Raw genomic sequence first — 22,811 nt, 5'->3', positions numbered from 1 at the left:
TGCCAGGACTGTTGCAGAGCTGTCATGATGGGACTGTTCTTTGTTACTGCCCTGGGTCACACTCACTGTATCCTAGATCCTGCTCCTTAATTTACCAGAAAAACTTCCCAAGCTTTTCCAGTAAAGGGATGGGTAAGAAGTAAATTTTCTGAGTATTGTCTGCCTAGAGGGGGCTTTATTCTGCCATCGCCCTAGCAGAATAACTGTCGTATAGACTTCTTCCTTTTTGTTTTACTCACTTACCCTCAGAAAGAAGACCCATGGAGAGGGAGCCCCTCCCTTGGGATGAAGACCCCCACTGTACCTCTGTATGGAATCATGGAAGAATCAGGAGACCCATGAGGCTTTTTACAATTTTTTTAATCTTGAAGGTTCTCAAATTTCACAGTGAAATTTCTAGATGTGGCTTTTTTTTCTTATCTTCCTAGACATCCTGTAGCCTGTTTCTCTACAAGTTCCGAAGCGCATGTGGTTTTTTTTTGTTTTTTTTTTTTTTTTTTTTTTTTTGAGATGGGGGTCTCATTCAATAGCCCAGGCTGGAGTGCGGTGGCGTGACCTTGGCTCACTGCAACCTCTGCCTCCTGGGTCCCAGTTCAAGCAATTCTCCTGCCTCAGCCTCTGGAGCAGCTGGGATTACAGACATGTGCCACCATGCCCAGCTAGTTTTTGAACTAGCTGGTCTTGAACTCCTGACCTCATGATCTGCCCACCTCGGCCTCCCAAAGTGCTGGCATTACAGGCATGAGCCACCGCGCCTGGCCGTTTATGCTATTTTTAAAATAAATTCATCTCTTTCATTTTCTTTGTCCTAGAATTCTTATTTTTCTTTTCTTTCTTTCTTTTTTGAGACCAGTTTTGCTCCTGTCACCCAGGCTCAGGTGCCCAGAAATTCAAGACTAGCCTGGGCAACACAGGGAGACCCCGTCTCTACAGAAAGTTTAAAAATTGTCTGGGCATGGTGGTGCGCACCTCTTGTCATAGCTACTTGGGCGGCTGACGTGGGAGGATCACTTGAGCCCGTGAGGTTGAAGCTACCGTGAGCCATAAGGGCACCACTGCATTCCAACCTGGGTGACAGAGCAAGACCCTGTGTCTAAGTAAACAAAGAAATAAAGAAACCCGGCCGGGCACGGTGGTTCACGCCTATAATCCCAGCACTTTGGGAGGCAGAGGGGGGCAGATCTCCTGAGGTCAGGAGTTCAAGACCAGCCTGGTCAACATGGTGAAATCCTGTCTCTACTAAAAATACAAAAAAAATTTAGCTGGGCATGGTAGAGAGTGCCTGTAATCCCAGCTACTTGGGAGGCTGAGGCAGGAGAATCGCTTTAGCCCAGGAGGTGGAGGTTGCAGTAAGCTGAGATCACGCCATTGCACTCCAGCATGGGCAACAAGAATGAAACGTCATCTAAAAAAAAATTAGTCGACGTGGTGGCTGGCACCTGTAATCCCAGCTACTTGTGAGGCTGAGGCAGGAGAATTGCTTGAACCTGGGAGGCGGAGTGAGCCAAGATCGCGCCATTGCACTAGCCTAGGGGGCAAGAGAGAGGCTTCATCCCAAAAACAAAGAAAAAGATATAAACAAACCTATGATAAATCCCCCTGAAAATGTGTATGAAGGCTTTCTAGGCTCTGCTGTCCAGGTCGTGCTCAGCCCCAGCCCTGCAGTCGCAGCCCCGGCCAGCAGTAACTTAGGCCTTCCACCCATCTCATCTCTCACCACCTCTTCTGTTCACTTTGTGTTCTACAGAAATTTGTTGAACTCTCTTGTTTGTTGATGATACTCCTTTCTATTCTCTTTATTGTTGGAGTTTTTAAAGTATTAGTAATTAGCATTATAATAGAGTTTCTAAATTTATGTACTCAGCCTGCCATCTAAGACGGAAAATCTTCCATTTCCTTTAGTAATCAAGAAATAATTTCATTGTGGTTTCTAAGGAAGAAAAGAAAGGATATTCTGAATCACGGGCAGTTTCGATGGCTAGGATGACTAGAGCTGAGGAAATCCATGAAAGCAGAGAATATCTTTCTTCTCATTTCCAAAACAGCTTAAGATGTAAGGACGGGCAGAAATATTGGCTATTCCCAAGCCACATTAGATGTATTTGGGCTCTTTTCTCTCACATCTATATAGACCTGAATTTGGCACCGATACTTTCTTCAGTGAATGCTTATTATAGAACGTATATAATACACATATTATATTATTTTATTTTAGCCACCCTACAAATTAGAGATTATCTTCATTTTATAGTTGACCAAATGGAAACTCAGTGAGGTTAAGTATCGTATCCAAGCTCACACAGTAAGCGGTAGAGCAAGAATTTCAGCCAAAATTGTTTGCACTGAAGCCAATACTCTTCTACTTTCTACCACAATGGTAAAAAAACATACTAATGTGTAGGCATTCATCTCCTCTTTCCTTCCCTACTCCCAAAGTCTCAGGTAGCTTGGTGCAGTAGAAAATGTACCCATTTAAAAGTCAGAAAACTGGGATTTTAGTTTTGCCTCTGCCATATTTGGTAATGTTGACCATTGCTAAACTTTTCAGATACTTAGTTTTCTCATATATATAGAAAAGAACAATAAAATCAGTTCTCTGTCAACCACAGAGCTGCAAAAAGGATCACACAAGAACGTGTATATTAAAAGGCCCTAGGGCCAGGCGAGGTGGCTCATGCCTGTAATCCCAGCGCTTTGGGAGGCCAAGGTGGGCAGATCACAGGGTCAGGAGATTGAGACCATCCTGGCTAACACGGTGAAATCCCGTCTCTACTAAAAATACAAAAATTAACTGAGTGTGGTGGCGAGCGCCTGTACTCCCAGCTATTCGGGAGGCTAAGGCAGGAGAATCACTTGAATCTGGGAGGCAGAGGTTGCAGTGAGCCAAGATTGTGCCACTACACTCCAGCCTGGGCAACAGAGTGAGACTCCATCTTAAAAATAAAAATTAAAAAATAAAATAAAAGGCTCTGGGCCAGGCATGGTTGCTCATGCCTGTAATCCTAACACTTCGAGAGGCTGAGGCAGGTGGATCACTTGAGGTCAGGAGTTCAAGACCAGCTTGACCAACACGGCGAAAACCCATCTCTACCAAAAATATAAAAAGTAGCCAGGCCTGGTGGTGGACGCCTGTAATCCCAGGTACTTGGGAGGCATTAGATGTAGGAGAATCACTTGAACCTGGGAAGAGGAGACTGCAGTGAGTTGAGATCACATCATTGCACACCAGCCTGGGCGACAAGAGCAAAACTCCATCTCAAAAAAGAAGTCTCTGCAGATAATTATGGCAACAGCTCATGCTTGTATAGTACTTTATCATATGCAAAGTGCTGTGAAATAATCCTGGTTTTACAGATAAAAACTGTGGCTAAGACTGTTTGGATATAATCCAGCTCAGCTTTGCAAAATCAGGGCTGAAGCTTGGCTTTTAGTTCTCCAAATCCCATTATTTCCTCCACTTTGTCATGCTGCCACCTTGTTTTACAAGATTAGTGTTTAATTATTAAATAATCAACAACAGAGTTCCTTCACAGAACTTAGTCAATTGAAGTTCTATTCTTCCTATTCAAAATTTTATTTATATTTCTTTTCTGGAACTCACCTATTAAGTAGAATGCAGCTATGTTCATTATTTATTGTTCATTTATTACTCAATTATTTTTTTAAGATAGAGTCTCGCTCTGTCGCCAGGCTGGAGCGCAGTGGCGCGATCTCGGCTCACTGCAACCTCCACCACCTGGGTTTAAGCAATTCTTCTGCCTCAGCCTCCCCAGTAGCTGGGACTACAGATGTGCACCACCATGCCCAGCTAATTTTTGTATTTTTAGTAGAGACGGGGTTTCACCATGTTGGCCACAATGATCCTGATCTCTTGACTTCGTGATCCGCCTGCCTTGGCCTCCCAAAGTGCTGGGATTACAGGCATGAGCCACCGCGCCCAGCCTACTTAAATATTTGAAGCTAATATATAATGACTGAAAACTATGAAGCAATTCTTTAAAAGTGCTTAAATCAAAACCAGTAAGAAAATTAGGCCTGATGCTGGGCGTGGCGGCTCATGCCTATAATCTCACCATTTTGGGAGGCTGAGGTGGGCAGATTACCTGAGGTCAGGAGTTTGAGATGAGCCTGGCCAACATGATGAAACACTGTTTTTACTAAAAACACAAAAATTAGCTGAGCATATTGGCACACACCTGTAATTCCAGCTACTCGAAAGGCCGAAGCATGAGAATCACTGGAACCAGGAAGTAGAGGTTGCAGTGAGCCGAGATGGCACCACTGCACTCCAGCCTGAACTCTGTCTCTAAAAAAAAAAAGAAAGAAAAAGAAAATGAAGCCTGACACAATGACACAATCTGGCACTTATCATGATCCCTGGCACCACTGAATACCAGATAAAAAGCTAGCCTACATACTAAGCATCTGATTTTTTTTTTTTTTTTCGGGTGCAGTGGCTCCCAGTACTTTGGGAAGCTGAGGTCAGGAGTTCGAGACCAGCCTGGCCAACATGGTGAAACTCCATCTCTATTAAAAACACAAATTTAGCCAGGTGTGATGGCGAGCACCTGTAATCCCAACTACGCTGGAGGCTTAGGCAGGAGAATCGCTTGAACCCGGGAGGTGGAGGTTGCAGTGAGTCAAGATTGTGCCACTGCACTCCAGCCTGGGCAACAAGAGTGAAACACTCCATCTCAAAAGAAAAAAAAAGTATCTAATTTTTTTTAACATCCTAGCAAGTGACATAATGTGTACGTGGTCTTGGACATTTGTTCAAGTACTTCATTTTCAGATGAGCTGGATTATAGCCTCCAACCTGATCTCCTCGTGAAGTCCAGTTGGAGATCTCAGGACATCCTACTTAGAGGATCCGTTTGTCCGGACTTCGTCTAGGTCTCCGTGTATCCTGCTCACGGATGAGTGAGAACATAGCCACTTAGCCTAGGACACAGGGTACAAAAGGAAAGACAGAGACTGGGGCTCAGACAAAACAGGAACTGAGGCAGAAGGAGAAAGCAAAGTTAGAAAACTGGAAGCAAATAAGAAAAAGGACTTTGTGTTTTCTCGGTGTTGGCATTGCTCTGAGATGGGGAGATGTACCGGAAAGAGAATGGGATGCTAATTAATATTCAGGTTACAGAAGCCAAAATGAACCATTTTTTTGAGTAGAGGTAATTAAATCTCTGCACATACAAAGCAGAAACTAACAAGCACTTATTGGCAGTCTACTTCATTGGGCTGGTGAGCCTCATGCCTTTAAAATCACAAGAATTGCATAGGTGCCATCACTGCAGAGAACCTGCCCGTAGCTGGGGCCTCATTTTCCTGCCCTCCTCAGGGAGCCAACTGCTCTGCCTACCCCGTGATTGGGCACCAGTAACATCAGTTGCCAGATGGATAACCAGTTAGTGTCACAGAGAAACTGGGTGCAGCTTAAGGGTAGAGATATAACTTCATTATAGACACCTTAGGAACTTTTCCAAAGACATTTTGAAAAATTACCCATAATCTCATAAACTCAGAGCAGTTGCATCCTGTAAAGAGTGATTTATATATAATTAGGCTTTACATTTTATTTATTTATTTGTAAGACAAGGTCCTGCTGTGACACTCAGGCTAGAATGTAGTGATATGATTATGGCTCACTGCAGCCTCAAACTTTGGGGCTCAAGCGATCCACTGACCTCAGCCCCCCAAGAAGCTAGGACCACAGGTATGCCACCATATTTTTTGTAGAGATAGGGTCTCACTATGTTGCCCAGGCTGGGGTGCAAGCTGAGATCATAGTTCACTGCCTCAAATTCCTGGCCTCAAGCAGTGGTCCCACTTCAGCCTGCTGCGTAGCTAGGACTGCAGGCATACACCACCACTTCAGCTAGTTTTTAAAAATTTTTGTAGAGACAGCGTCCCACTATATTGCCCAGGCTGATCTCGAGCTCCTGGCCTCAGGCAATCCTCCCACCTCGGCCTTCCAAAGCTTTAGTATTACAGGCATGAGCCACTATGCCTGGCTTAAATTTTCATAACCGTCATATAAAAAACAACTATCAGGGCCTCGATGGCTCATGTCTGTAATCCCAGCACTTTGGGAGGCTGAGGTGGGCAGATCACGTGAGGTCGGGAGGTCCAGACCAGCCTGACCAATATGGAGAAACCCTGTCTCTACTAAAAATACATAAATTAGCCAGGCCTGGTGGTACACCCCTATAGTCCCAGCTACTTGGGAGGCTGAGGCAGGAGAATGGCTTGAACTCGGGAGGTGAAGTTTGCAGTGAGTGGAAATCACGCCATTGCACTCCAGCCTGGGCAAGAGTGAAACTCCATCTCAAAAAATAATAATAATTGTCAGAAACCACCACAGTCTGCTGAGCCTTCACCTGTCAGACAAGATCAAAGAGTAATGACTCTAGACTTAATCTCTGTGTACTTTTTGTTTAAGTAACACTCTTAATGTTAGGCCCCAGGATTCTAAATAATATTTTGTACAATTAAAAAAAAAACATAAACAGGCTGCTGCCTGGGAAAAAAGAACCCTTTGAATGTTAAACATGATATGCTCAATTACAGATTCACTTCTGATCTTTAGTAAACATACTCTGCCAATCTTAGCAATAATCACTAGTCTCCGCATACAATTTTGCATTCTTGATTCATGTATGTAATTTTATATATACAGGTCCCTCAATTCATTTCCTAAACAGCCACCCCTGTCTCCACTCTGTTTTTAACCCCACGTTGCATCAGTTTTGTTCTGGTTGTGTCGGGGGTCTGCTGAGAATCTTCTCTTGATTTTCCTTTGTCCTTGGAATCAAAACACAAGTTAGATGTCAGAACACTCTTCCGAGCTGGTTCCTCACCCTATCCTTGTCTTCCTTGAGAAGCCCTACTAGGACAGATGCACTGGTCAGCTCTCCCAGCCCAGAGCACAAGCCCTGCCCACACCGGGCGCCTGCAGCTTCCTGGTTTTGCTGGTCTTGCTGGTGTAAAGTGATCATGGATGAGTGCTATCATTTCCTCAGACACCTGACGCTTTTGGTTCTCTCCTCTGATGTGAACATTACTTGTGCATAACGCATGCCCGTCTCCCAGTGGAGTGCCCATCATTTTCTTACTGATTTGCATTAAATCCCCGTCAGATTTAATGATTGAGAAAGTCTATTCTTGGACCTATCATTTGCGTTCACTTTGTCTGTCGTGTCCTTCATTGAAGAGAAATTCCAAAATTGATATAAGTGAACTCATGTTTAGCCTAATGTCTGTGCTTTGTGAGTTTATAATGCATTCTTCCAGATCTTTCTGCTGTTACACCCTCTATCAAATTAGTCATCAACTCCCCTAGAGTCCTGAGTGATTTTATTCATACTTCTTGTCAAGATTTTGTCCTCTTTAAAGCGATTCTTTAGTTGTCCTGTCTTGTTTTCTGAAGTCTGACCTCCTCAAGGCTAGGGACTGGGAATTATTCATCCTTGAGTCCCCAGCGCAGCCTGACTCATGATAGTTAGTGCTGGTGGAAGGAAGGAATGACCCATTTTATTGGCCATGTCATTGTCTGTGTTGAATTCTAGGGTGTCATTTCCTCTCACCCCTACAATGCCTTAGCCAAGGACTCGCCACTCCCATGGTCTCTTGCTCACAGTAATTTGGACCATTCATGGACACTTGAGTGAATCAGAATCTCTCTCCTAAGAATTTAGAACTGGGGCTCAGACAGAGTCAGTTTGCATCTGATGCTGGCCCCAAGGAGTCGCGTAGCATCAAGCAGCCAGGCAGGGACACCCGTGCCAACGATCAGGGATTCAGACTGAGAGGGAGTATTCAGGGGGAAAGCTGTCCTGCAGAGCAAAACGGAGCAAGAGCCCATGAGGGGAAGGAGAGAGAGACTGGCTCTTCCTTGGTTCCTGACAGGTTTCCAGTTCCTGGTTCCGATTCCTTGTGAAGCCTTGGAGTTCACACCTCTGTCTTCTTTGACCTTGAGAATGCTTTAGTAGGTCTTTTTTTCCTTATAAGCATAGAATCCCTACAATAGTGATTCATACATTTTTTACATAGAGAATACTTGCAATTTTCACATTGTTCACTGGAGACAGTATTAGCTTGTTCAATATATATTTATTATAGGTGAGGCATCTTGTCAGCTCTTATAGTCACACAAAAATGGACTTACAGGCTGGGCAGTGGCTTACATCTGTAATCCTAGCACTTTGGGAGGCTGAGGCGAGTGGATCACCTGAGGTTGGAAGTTCGAGATCTCACCACTGCACTCCAGCTTGGGTGACAGAGTGAGACTGTCAAAAACAGACACCAACAAGCACACAAAACAAGTATATAGCTTAATGAGTGAATATAAGGCACACACCCTTGTAACTGTCACCTAAGTCAAGAAATAGAAGTTTACCACTCACTTCAGAGGCTACTGTTTTGCTTAGATTTGCATTAGGTATAAGAAAATCTTCTGGACCTGTCATTTGTGTGACTTTATCGATAGTGTCTTCATTGAAGGAAATTCCCAATTTGAATGTGAATAAATTAACCCATTTTGGTTTTTTGCCTAATGTGTGTGCTTTGTGACCTTTAGTGCTCATTCTTCCAGATTGTTCTGCTGTTGCCTCTCTGTGACATTAGTCACCACCTCCCTTAGAATCCTGAATGACTCTAAGCCCCACCGCAATCACAAGCCCTAGAGGTTAAGTGTGAATTATATAAATGATAAAAGGGTTAGGTAAGCAATAATGCAAAGAAGTTTGCAAAGTAAATGTTTATATATATATATATATATATATATGAGATTAATTTTTACTGCTTAAAATAATTTTAGCAGGGGAGTGGAGGGAATGGGGAGATATAGGTCAAAGGGCACAAAGATGCAGTTATCACAGGTGAATAAGTGGAGCGATATAGGCCAGGCACTGTGCTTGTAACCGAACAAGTGCGAAATCACCACTGAGACAAAGACTAGGCCAAATTACAGGGTCTTTATTGCCGGCGGCCATGGAGGACTCTCATCTCTCTAACCCGTGGCCCTGAAAGGAGGATGTCAAGACCTTTTATGCCTGTAAACCACCTCTTGGGCGGGGCGGGGGGGTGCAGTGAGGGGCTTTGGACATTCCGAGGGCCAGGGGACTTTGGCCATTCTATAAACCACCTCCTGGGCGGGGGTGAGGGTGAGAGGCTTTGGACATTCCGAGGGCCAGGGGACTTTGGACATTCCGATTGTTACTTAAGTGGTTCACATAAGTCACGATAAGCCTTAGTTTACATATTGTCTGGGTAGGGTGGAAATTATAGACCTTAGTTACTTATTACAAGTCTTAAAATGGTGCAGGGGCCAAAATGGCATTGATTTGGACTGCTTGCCTGTCACGTTAGGGTTACAGAGAGCAGTTTCAACAGAAAGCTGAGGTATGGTTGAGGTATGCAGTTCATGGGGCATTTACCGTGTCACACAGTGGCTCACAGCTGTAATCCAGCACTGCGGGAGGTGGGGTGGCAGGATCACTTGAGCTCAGGAGTTCGAGACCAGCTTGGGCAACATAACAAGACTTCATCTCTACTAAAAATCAAGAATATTATCTTGGTGTGGTGGTGGATGCCTGTGGTCCCAGCTACTCAGGAGGCTGAGGTGGGAGGATTTTTCCAGCCCAGGAGGGAGAGGCTGCAGTGAGCCATGATCATACCACTGCACTCCAGCCTGGGTGACAGAGCAAGACTCTGTCTCAAAAAAGGAAAAAATAAAGGTCCACACCAGTAATCTCAGTACTTTGGGAGGCCGAGGCAGGTGGTGAAACCCCGTCTCTACTAAAAATACAAAAACTTAGCTGGGCGTAGTGGCACGTGTCTGTAATCCCAGCTACTTGGGAGGCTTAGGCAGGAGAATCGCTTGAACCTGGGAGGTGGAGGTTGCAGTGAGCCGAGATCACACCATTGCACTCTAGCCTGGACTACAAGAGCAAAACTACATCTCAAAGAAAGAAAAAAAAAAGTCTAGAGATCTAATGTACAATACGAAGACTACAGTTAATAATATTGTATTGTATACCAGAAGTTTTCTAAGAGAGTAGATTTCAGGCATTCTAATAACACAAAAAAAGAGAGGAACTATGTAAGATGATGGATATAATTTACTTGACTGTAGTAATCGCTTCACTATGTGTGTGTGTATATACATGAATATATATTACATATACATATAAATCAACATTATGTTGGACACAATAAATAATTTTAAAACCTACCCACAGTCAAAGATTTATGGTAATGCTGGGATAATCACTATTCTATATAGTTCGTTGTGTAAGACAGATAGAGTCAGATATAGGTAGAGCTACACACATGTAGTATTAATATGCAAGGTGTTAATATAAAGGGTGTTAATTTCTTTTTTTTTTTTTTTTTGAGATGGAGTCTCACTCTGTTGCCCAGCTCCCGAAAGGTGTTAATTTAACAAATAAGAAAGCCAAATATCAGAGATAAAGAAATTGCGAAAGGGATAAAGCTAGACTTGAAATCAAGATCTGGGCCAGGCACAGTGGCTCATGCCTGTAATCCCAGCACTTTGGGAGGCTGAGGTGGGTGGATCACGAGGTCAGGCGCTCAAGACCAGACTGGCCAAGATGGTGAAACCCCACCTCTACTAAAAATACAAAAATTAGCCGGACGCGGTGGCGAGCACCTGGCAGAATTGCTTGAACCCAGGCGGCAGAGGTCGCAGTGAGCCGAGATCATGCCACTGCACTCCAGCTTGGGCAACAGAGTGAGACCCTGTCTCAAAAAAAAGAAAAGGAAATCAAGATCTAACACCCCCTAAAACCTGTTATGGTAATTCTAAGGGGTTTTTATCTATTCATTCAAGTAGCTTTGGCATAACATATATATGTTACTACATGCATATGTCATTGAAAGTATGAAACTTTATTATTTTTTAAATTATATAATACAAATATTTTACTCCTAAGAATGATTTTTCCCCCTGATTTATCCTAGTATTGTCTTTCTTTTTTTTTTTGGAGATTGAGTCTTGCTCTGTCTCCCAGGCTAGAGTGCAGTGGTGTGATCTCAGCTCGCTGCAACCTCCACCTCCCAGGTTCAAGCAATTCTCCCGCCTCAGCCTCCCAAGTAGCTGGGATTACAGGTGCACGCCACCATGCCTGGCTAATTTTTGTATTTTTTTTAGTAGAGACAGGGTTTCACCATGTTGGCCAGGCTGATCTCGAACTCCTGATCCCAAGTGATCTGCCCGCCTTGGCCTCCCAAAATGCTGGGATTACAGGCGTGAGCCACCACAGCCACCCTCTCCTGGCAATATCTTATTTATTTATTTACTTATTTTAAAGGCAGGGTTTTGCTCTGTCAACCAAGCTGGAGTGCAGTGCTGTGATCATAGCTCACTGCAGGCTCAAACTCCTGGGCTCAAGTGGTCCCCCGACCTCAGCCTCCTGAGTAGCAGGCAGGCACCACCACATCTGGCTAATAAATTACTTTTTGAGATGGAGTCTCGCTGTGTTGCCCAGCCTGGCCTCAAACTCCTGGCATCAATTGATTCTCCTGCCTTGACCTCCCAAAGAGCTGGGATTACAGGCACGAGCCACCATGCCCACCTCTCACTATATTTTTAGTATAACTTATGTAGAGTGGCTCAGAGCAAGTATAACACCAATAATAATATCTCTAATGGAATACATATTCTGTCAGACACTGTGCCAAGCAGTTAACATTGGGTATTTTATTTAATCCTGAAAATAATTCTTTTTTTTTTTATTGCATTTTAGGTTTGGGGGTACATGTGAAGAACATGCAAAATTGTTGCATAGGTATACACGTGGTAGTGTGATTTGCTGCCTTCCTCCCCCTCACCTATATCTGGCATTTCTCCCCATGCCAGAAAATAATTCTTTATCATCTCCATTTTATAGATGAGGCCACAGGGAACTGCTGGTAAGAAAAAGAGCCGGGGCCAGGGATGAAGGCTCATGCCTGTAATCCTAGCATTTTGGGAGGCCAAGGCAGGTGGATCACTTGAAGTCAGGAGTTCAAGACTACCCTGGCCAACATGGTGAAACTCCATCTCTACTAAAAATACAAAAAATTCGCCGAGCGTGGTGGCGGGCACCTGTAGTCCCAGCTACTCTGGAGACTGAGGCTCAAGAATTACTTGAATCCAGGAGGCGGAGGTTGCAGTGAGCCGAGATCGCACCACTGCACTCCAGTCTGGGTGACAGAGTGAAACTCTGATTCGAAAAATAAAGAAAAAAGAAAAAGAGCTGGGATTTAAACGCAGGTCCCCAGGGCTGTCTCTGGCCATAGTTCGCATTACTAATCCCTCCAATATATGCCTTGGGGATGTAGCTACCGACTTCAGTGCTCTGACTTACTGCATATACTGCAGGGGAGTCTTTTTTTTTTTTTTTTTTCTTTTTTAACTTGGACATTCTTGAGACACTGAACTGAAACTATAGCGAAAAGAGCCATTAGAGGAAGAAAATGAACAAACTTCAAATCTTATCTGTGCTCCTAAGGCTATGACTATTGATTCTCTTTCGGTGATTTATAATGTGTCAGGATAACTGCTTTAGAGGAAAAGCTAGACTTCATCCAGTCATTAGTTGGAACCCTGGGTAGCTGCAGACCAGTGACTCACAAAAAGAATACACAGGAGAGAAGAAGGTACTGAAATTTTCATGTCATTCTTATAAATTACTGACAATACTTTCTGATATTTAAAAAAATATCAGAAAGTATATGGCAGAGTGTCAGTAAAAGAATAACTTTTTCAGCATGAAGTTATTCTGAATTTAGTTTATGCAACAATTTATGTAAACCTGCGTATCACTGGAAAAGAGTTTGTCTTCTTTTGTTCTCAGTCATAACCTAAATGACAACCAAGTATGTTAAGTGGCTTTTGTGAACTTGCTACAATCTTTTCCTGCCCAGACTTGCCTGGTACAAAGTGTACAAAATAGACCTGTGATTTCTAAACTGTGGGATAATCACGTGAGCACAAAGGACAAAAAATAATTCCTTGTATGAGTGTTTGAAAAATGATACTTTAAAAATATTGTAAGAAAAAATTACTTGCTGTCACTTGACTGTTTTCAATTCAAAGGGACTTGAATAATAGGGTTGCTTTGTTATCTGATAAATTAGGCATGCTACATTATTCCCAAGGAAAAAATATCTGCATGATTTTTCTCCTGGAAACAATGCTTGGACCTCTAAATCTTTCTGTTTCTATTAGGAGAGTCATAGAGACATAGAGTAGAAAGGCTCTTAAGAGATGACACGGTTCTAGTTTTGAATGTTCCCTGTCCTCTAACTTCTCTGCGCCTGTATTTTTTCCATCTGGAAAACAGGGATATGAAGGATGATACAGAAGACTGAAAGCTTTAAAAATGTGCTCAGAGTGAAGGATACCTGGCTATGTGTTCATAGATGGCAGTTTGTTGAGATGGCTTGCTTCGTGAACTTCAGAAGATTTCATTTGCCAGTGCCTTTACCTGGGACAGCAGGGAAAGCTAGAAAATACAAACTCTCATAGCCTGGAGGGATTAGAGACTCCACACATGCCTGATTTTGCTCTTCCAGACTTCTGAGTATATACATTGGTAACCTATTTAAAACTACATTAAATAACAACAAAGGATTTTTGCATTGTCTTCCAAGGGGCTTACATTGTGTATCGCTTGAATGAACATCTCTACGGTAAAGGTAGTCTTATTCTTACTTAGCAGATGAACAAAGTGAAGCCTACCAATGTTAATGATATGCCCAAATTCAAACAGATACAGCATAGATTGGAATGTGCTGGAACTGTTTCTAGTCCTCTGTTCTATTAACTAAATCATTACCTAACTCATTTTCTACCTATATTGGTGCTTTTAAACTCATCCCATAAAACACAGAAACGTAGAGTTGCCTTTGATTGAATTAAATATAAGAAATCAAACTGAGCAAAAGTCAAATTTTATTTTAATTACTTAGGAGAAAGATAAACTTGATCCTTTCAGCTGGCCAATAACGATAAGCAATAATAAAGTTCGGAAGGAAAAAGATTATTTGGACCATAAAGTGACTTCCCTCCATTCAGAACTGTTTCGAGATAAAATTACTCTCAAACAGCTTGAAAAAGCAAATGTCAAGCTTCAGTGAAGCTTTTAGCAAGCAGAACTGTAAGTGTCTACAATTGTCATATGTTGTTAATGTGTTCATCTCAAATTTCCAAACAGCTATAATTAAGGAGTAGGTTTCTAAAAATTTATAATCCGTTTGAAGTCTACTAACTTTGCCAGAGTTTTTTTTTTTTTAAACAAAGAAAAGGTATATTTGACAAGTATTAAGTTTGCCTAAGTAAGAATTGTTATTAATTCTATGTCACTATGGCAACGGGCCACAGGCCATTAAATAAGGCAGCTTAGAAGGGGCCAAAAACATCCAGAACTTTAAGTAAAGTTAGGATGCAATTCAATAAGGAAATTCTGAGTAATTAACTTTTCAACCACTTTTTATTCATTTATAATTAGTAGATAAACGAAAACCTGTCCTTGGAACTTGCATTTCTAAAATCCAGTCTCTGGTCCTCTGCAGAAAACATCACAAGTCTGACAGATAAAAAGAGAGAGCTGACTCTGATGATCAAAAGTCTCCAAGAAGAAAGGGAGCAACTCCTTTTCAAGAAAGATTTGCTGATAAAAGCCTTGACTGCTAAAAACGGGGTGTAAAGTTTGTCTGCAATTAGCCAGGCAGGCACCTTCTTCAGTGTTTTGGGGTGCTGATATATTTCCTCCGTTGCAGTCAGTTTCCAATACACAATATTTGATTATCAATGTTTCATTGAAATGTAAGACAGTAATGGCATGTCAGGCTTTGCTTAAGAACTATAAACTGTGAGCAGCGTGTGGTGGTGCACACCTGTGATCCCAGCACTTTGAGAGGCTGAAGGATCACTTGAGGCCAGGAGTTTGAGACCAGCCTGAGCAACAGAGCAAGACCCATCTCAAAAAAAAAAAAAAAAAAAAAAAAAAAAAAAAAAAAAAAAAAAAAAAAAAAAATTAGCCTGGCATGATGGTATACATCTGTAACCCCAGCTACTCACAAGACTGAGGTAGGAGGACTGCTTCAGCCCAGGAGGTTGAGGCTATGGTGAATTATGATCATGCTACTACACTCCAGCCTGGTTGACAGAGCCAAACTTTATCTTTAAAAAAATAAAGGCTGGGTGTGGTGGCTCACACCCATAATCTCAGCACTTTGGGAGGCAGAGGTGAGTGGATCAGAAGGTCAGGAGTTCAAGACCAGCCTGGCCAACATGGTAAAACCCCATCTCTATTAAAAATACAAAGATTAGCTGGGCATGATGGTGGGCACCTGTAATCCCAGCTACTCGGGAGACTGAGGCAGAGAATTGCTTGAACCTGGGAGGCAAAGGTTGCAGTGAGCTGAGATCATGCCACTGCACTCCAGTCTGGAGAATAGAGAGAGACTCCGTCTCAAAATAAAATAAAACAAATAAAAACTATAAATTGTGGAAGATGGTGACTTAAATAAATTCAAAACATGATGTCATGACACTTGGACTAATGTGGTGATTTGCTAAGTCTGAATATAAAAATGAAAAAAATCAATGTGTAAAAATAATCACCTGCACCATTTCTACTCTTTTCTTTTCTTTCTTTTTTTTGAGACAGAGTCTTGCTCTGTCACCAGGCTAGAGTGCTGTGGTGCGATCTCAGCTCACTGCAACTTTCACCTCCCGGGTTCAAGCCAGTCTCCTGCCTCAGCCTCCCGAGAAGCTGGGATTACAGGCGCCTGCCAACAAACCCAGCTAATTTTTGTATTTTTAGTAGAGATGGGGTTTTACCATGTTGGCCAGGATAGTCTCGATCTCTTGACCTTGTGATCCACTCACCTTGGCCTCCGAAAGTGCTGGGATTATAGGCCTGAGCCACTGTGCCCGGCCCTGGTTTCCATCAGTGTTAAAATGGGACATAGGATAGGGTTAAACATGTGATTGGTCCACCCAGCATTGCCCAAATACCAGCTAGGAAGTTTCTAAATCACCTGCAACCACTTTATAGTTCCTTCCCTTTGGAATGCAAATAGCTTTGTGTTCCATTATCATTAACTATAAGAGCTTAGAGTTGGCAAACCAATTAAAATACTGGTAGAGCAAACTAATTTGCAAAGGCAAATGTGTGATTTGGATTGTTTACTTTTACAAGTTTTCCATGTAACCACTTTCACTGGCATGATAAACTGAGAATTTGTTGCTAAACTCTTTTGAAGAATAATTTTATATATATATATATATATATACATATATATATATGTGTATATATATATATATATTTTTTTTTTTTTTAAATTATAATTTCTGGCTGGGTGAGATGGCTCATGCCTGTAATCCCTACACTTTGGGAGGCTGAGGAAGGTGGATCACCTGAGGTTGGGAGTTCGAGACCACACTGGCCAACATGATGAAACCCCATCTCTACTAAAACTACAAAAAATTAGCCGGGCGTGTTGGCAGGCATCTGTCATCCCAGCTACTCTGGAGGCTGAGGCAGGAGAATCGCCTGAACCAGAGAGGTGGAGGGTGCAGTGAGCTGAGATCGCACCACTGCACTTCAGTCTGGGCGACAGAGTGAGACTCCGTCTCAAAAAAAAAAAAAAAAAAACCTATGAGAATAGAGTTATCCATAGACCCACTGCTTTCTGAGACAGCATGGCACTGGATTCAACCTGAATTGATTAAGTAAATATTTGTTAAACACCTACTATCTCAAGGTACTACAGTGGATCAAGGAAAAACTTGACATGAGAGGAAAGGAAATCGTGTTTTATTTGTGTGTGTTTTTTTCTAAAAAACCATTCATATATATCATATTTTACCATATGTTTGTCAGAAACCATCTTTTTATATACCTGCCTTTGTAACTCTCCCATTTGCCCCTGGGCAAGCATTTCTTCCCTGTCTAATCTTCACATTTCTCAATATTGCAAAAGTTCAGGACTGGAAGAGTCACTCACACATTCACTTTTATTCATGTCTAAGGTGGTGACCAAAAGGTTATCTGCTATCCTCTGTCTTCCTGTCTCAAGGGGATGAGATAATAGAGTTGACAGCCCTGTTTTAAATGAATTCAAAACCGTAGAATCACTTTTTTTTCTTTTTTTAAACAGAGTTTCGCTCTTGTTGCACAGGCTGGAGTGCAATGGTGCAATATCAGCTCACTGCCACCTTCGCCTCCGGGATTCAAGTGATTCTCCTGCCTCAGCTCCTGAGTAGCTGGAATTACAGGCAATGTGCCACCACACCCGGTTAATTTTGTATTTTTAGTAGAGACAGGGTTTCTCCATGTTGGTCAGGCTGGTCTTGAACTCCTGACCTCAGGAGATCTGCCTACTTCGACCTTCCTAAGTGCTGGGATTACAGGCGTGAGCCACCGTGCCCAACCAGAATCATTTTTTTTTTTTTTAAAAGGAGTTCCAGTGCATTTAATAATCTTGATGGGGAATAGTTGACATTCTGATTGCTAATGTTTAAGATGATAGAGGAGGGCCGAGTGCAGTGGCTCACGCCTATAATCCCAGCACTTTGGGAGGTTGGGAGTTTGAGACCAGCCTGACCAATATAGTGAAACCCTGTCTCTACAAAAAATGCAAAAATTAACTGGGCATGATGGTGCACGCCTGTAATCCAAGCTACTCAGAAGGCTGTGGCAGGAGAATCACTTAAACCTGGATGGTGGAGGTTGCAGTGAGCCAAGGTTGCCCCATTGCACTCCAGCCTGGGCAACTAGAGCGAAACTCCGTCTCGATTAAAAAAAAAATGAAAGAGGAGAGCAGAATCGGAAGTGGTCACCAAACAAGAAGCTGGTGTTTAGTTAATTGCTTACACGATGTGATTTCAGAGGCCATAAAGACTTTCTTATCTCTAAGAATTACCACGGCTCTCTAATGTCTAAAAACTTCATTTCCCTCCTATTGAAAGCTCTGTTAAAATACAGACCAAACACCCTGTAGGTGTAACACTTTGACTGATATCAATCATCCAGACTTCTGTGGAAGTGTTTTAGATTCCTTTCTGAAGGTAGATTTTGGTAGGGAACAGGAGGATATTGGATACTATGGGACTAAGTAGAGAAGAAAGAAGAGTAAGCTTGTCTAAGACACCTTAGGCACCTCACCTGTTTTTCCATTTTATTGATGATTGGTATGAGAGGAAAAACAAAACCTGGTTTAATAAGAAATGGATTCATAAACGCTTTTTCTATAAATTAACAAACTTCAAGCTTATAGAAAAAGTTATTCCAGTGCAATAAACTCCTACACACTTTTAATCCCCACTTGGTAAAAGCCCCTCTTGTTTTATCCATGTTTCTCCTCCTCTGTTCATTCACATGCCTGTAGTTTGCTAAGAACTGAGTTTCTATCTGCTGTCACTTCTCTTTAAGCCAGTTTTCTTTAGTATTTCTTGTATAACAGATCTGATGCTGATAAATCCTTTCAATGATTATTTATCTGAAAGTATTTCATTTATCTGAACATATTTGTAATACCTGCTTTAAAGCTCTTATCTGTTGGCCAGGCACAGTAGCACACATCTGAGAAGGGCAGATGGCTTGAGTCCAGGAATTGGAGACCAGCCTGGGCAACATGGCAAAACCCCATCTCTACTGAAAACACAAAAAAATTAGCTTGGCATGGTGGTGTGTGACTGTAGTCCCAGCTACTCAAGAGGCAGAGTTGGGAGGATCACCTGAGCCCGGAGGTCAAGGCTACAGTGAGCTGTGATTGTGCCACTGCACCCCAGCCTGGGTGACAGAGTGAGATTCTGACTCGGAAAAAAAAAAAACAAAAAAACAAAAAATAAATAAATATAAAGTTCTTACCTGCTAATCCAATATCTGGGTCATTTTGAACTGGTTTTCTATTGACTGCTTTTTCTCGGCTATAACTGCATTGTGCCATTTTTTTTTCCTCTTTGACTGTGGGTCTCATTTTCTGTTCTGATCTAATTTTCCTGTTCTTCTCAAATTCCTGTAATTTTTGATTGCATATTGGACATCGTGAGTGATACAAAGTCTCTAGATTCTGTTATCTTCCTCTGAAAAGTGCTGATTTTTGTTCTAGCAAGCAAAAATAATTTGGCAAGACTCAAACGGCAATTCCTACAGTAGAAGCAGCTGAAAACTGCTCAGTTCTTTCAGCTTTTTTTTTTTTTTTATTCGAGATGGAGTCTTGCTCTATCACCAGGCTGGGGTGCAAAGGCGCAATCTCGGCTCACTGCAACCTCAGTCTCTTTAGCGATTTGCTTCCTGCCAGGCTCCTGAGAGACTATAGATGCATAGTTCAAGGATCAGCCAAAGACTTGCCCAAATTTACATGCAGTTCTTCTGTGGTTCACTTCTTTCTGGGATGTCCCTGTCACTGTCATCTCTCCAGAGTCCCTGAGTGCTGACCTCAGACTCCTCCACCCATAGGACTGTGGCTTTCTGCCTGTGTTCTTCCATAGTCCTGAGCTGTGGGCTGGGAAATGTCTTCAGGCAAAAAACCATAGAAATGAGAATCTCAATTGGTAATCTTTCAATGGTCTTCTTCCTTCTGGTTTGTTTGCGTGGTGTTACCTCCAAATAGTTGTTTTTAAAAATATTTTGTCCTGAACTCACTGTCACTATCTCCAAGAGTCAGTGTGACACGGCTACCTCTGCCATTACCAGCAGAGACTACCCTTTTAAAAAACACCCAAAAATCACCACTATAAACTATTACAAGTAAGTTAATTAATTCAAGTAGTTACTGAGCACTTACTTTGGGCTAGTTACTATGCCAATACTAGGTACTAGAAATCTGTTCAGTTATAAAGAATTATATTAAAGTCAACTTGAATGGGCCTAGTTCTTTAGACCTCAAAATAAATACATTATTCAGAGACATTACAATCCCTTCCCCCTACCCACTGAAAAGGAATAACATGCACGTTTACTTGGTTTCTCATAGGCCTTTTACACTTATGTGGTTCACTTTCTCAAGAAATTCTGATTGCTGAGCCCAAAAGCATTTGCAGTTAACACCAAATCAGTTATAGTTAAAAATTCTCAATTTTCCTTGGCTAGCTTAAAATTTGTCAAAGCATATATTCATAAAACCCCAGAGATAGAACACTCTTTGCTAACAGTAAGACCTCTGTCACATCTCCATTTGAAGAAAAGGAAACTCTGGAGCTAGAAACATCACTCTGAAAGAGGTGAAAGCATAGTGCTCCTTCAGCATCAAAACTGGGGCCTGGGCGGGGCCTCCCCTTTGACTTTCCCAACTTCCTATCTGGATTGTGGAATGATACTCACCTCCACAAATGGTCTTAGTTTCTTACTATATCTAAATAAAATAAAGGTAAGGCTGGGCTCGGTGGCTCATGCCTGTAATTTCAGCACTTTGGGAGGCGGAAGTGGGTGGATCACCTGAGGTCAGGAATTGGAGACCAGCCTGGCCAACATAGTGAAACCCCATCTCTATGAAAACTACAAAAGTTAGCCAGGCATGGTGACACATTCCAGTAATCCCAGCTACTCAGGAGGCTGAGGCAGGAGAATCGCTTGAACCCAGGAGGCAGAGCTTGCAGTGAACTGAGATTATGCCCACGTACTCCAGCCTGGGTGACAGAGTGAGACTCTGACTCAAATAAATAAATTAAATAAAGGTAGAGTTTCATTGATATAAGGTCCAATGCTGAATGCCACTTATTTAGGGTTAGAGGTCAAAGAAGGCTTGCATTTCTGCTGTGGGAGTGTATAGGGTTCACCACCTTAGTTCTCACTGAGTTCCTCATTCCCACTCTTAAATCTTCAAGACCTGTCTCACTCATACAGGCATATGGGAGGATAAAGAGGGATGTAAAAAAGAGAGGTAGGACATTTTTCTTTCCCACTTTATACCTTGGTCTAAGTTTGGCTCTGGCTTCATTAGGGAGCCACGTGGGAAATACACTCACTGAGCTCCTGCTCCCACCCTCTGGTCCTATTTTGAACATGTTGGAGGTTGTTCAGTGTCCTCTTTCCATTGGTTTTCTAGCATCTACTCTGCTGTTAGAATAGCCTATGGAAGAGAATCACATATAGCAAGCAAAGGAGCACTCCAGAACCAACCACTGAATGAATTACTTGGCTCTATACAATGTTCTTTTGTTCCTTCTCCCATTCTTTTCTAGGTTAAATTTATTCTTATATCATCTTAACATCTGAAACTACTTTTTATTACTATTTTATCTTATTTCTAGTGAACACTTAAAATACTTCTGATGTTACAGCAGTTTTACCATAAACCTTGCATGTCATTTTCCGATGAATCATGAATAACTCAACCAGACACAGCGTGAGGTCAACAGCAAACATCTGTGCCCTTGGAGGCAGCCTTCTCCCCTTTGCGCAGCTGGCTGGCATCAGCTAAACAGCCAGTTACTTAACACACTCAAGCTGTGCACCAGGGCAGGCTGACCAGTGCTTACTACCGAGTATCTTACACATTAAAAAGGGAAGATGAAACCAGAAAAAGAACACAAGGGTTAATTACTAGCTTATTAGTCGTTCCATTTTTCTTCCAAAGAAAACAGTTCCGTTGAGTCTCAGGTGGATGTGGGTAGAAGCAGGACAGCCAGGCAGCACAGCTTTGAAGTGTGGCTCCAGGGCTTGTGCTCTCCCCAGTTCAGCTGTTGAAGCAAGGAAGACTTCAAAGCCGGTTTGCTGTTGTTCCTGCCAGTGGGGTGTGTGCAATTCCCATCAGTTTGCTTTAAGGAAAAATCAGAGAGGAATTCATCTTCCCACTTGCCAGGGTTTGATGCTCACCAAACAATCTACTAGAATTTGTAGTTATGACCGTCTCTATCTAGTGGACACAAAGAAATCATTTCATTGTGTGGCTTATATTTATTTATGTACATTAATTGTATAAATCTGATAGCCAGTTTGTGTAATTTGTCCAGATTGTGCCACGTCAGTAACAAGGAAACCACTCCAGCTGCTGATTAAATTCACTGCTCATGGATATATACAGGAGTTCTAGGCAGAGGAGAGTTTAGAGGACTGTCCCCTTGCTGCTCTGCTACTCCAGCCCATAATTACAACTGTTTATAATCCTTTAGTCAGATTTAAATTCTACATATAGGCAGTATACTCAAACTCCTTTGTGAGTTAAAAAGAATTATTCTATTTGGTCAATTCACCTTGTAAAATATATTTTTGTACAATATATTTGTTCAAAAATGTTTTTGAACAACACATTTTTTAAAGTAAATGCCATTTCCCCGAATGATTTTATCTGGTCTAAACCTTGATTTTTATTTAAAATACGTATGGCACTTTACAATAATAAAGGGAAAAAGACATAATACTTGAAGTCATTAACTTTTTTGTGTGTGTGAGATGAAGTCTTGCTCTGTTGCCTAAGCTGGAGTGTAGTGGAACGATCTTGGCTCACTGCAACCTCCACCTCTCGGGTTTAAGAAATTCTCCTGCCTCAGCTTCCCAAGTAGCTGGGATTACAGGTACGTGCCACCACACCTGGCTAATTTTTGTATTTCTAGTAGAGACAGAGTTTCACCATATTGGCCAGGCTGGTCTCAAACTCCTGACCTCGTGATCCTCCCACCTCAGCCTACCAAAGTGCTAGGATTACAGGTGTGAGCCACTGCACCCGGCCAACTCTTATAATTGAAAATAGCTCTAGTTCAAAAACAGATTCTTTGAGATACATGGACAATTAAACTTCCCCACCACTATCCAGTCAGCTTTTATTTAAATAAATATGAAACATTAGGTAAAAAG

This window comes from Cebus imitator, unplaced genomic scaffold, assembly GCF_001604975.1.
Source record: "Cebus imitator isolate Cc_AM_T3 unplaced genomic scaffold, Cebus_imitator-1.0 Scaffold183, whole genome shotgun sequence".
Taxonomy (NCBI): domain Eukaryota; kingdom Metazoa; phylum Chordata; class Mammalia; order Primates; family Cebidae; genus Cebus; species Cebus imitator.
Note: the sequence above shows the minus strand (reverse complement) of the source record.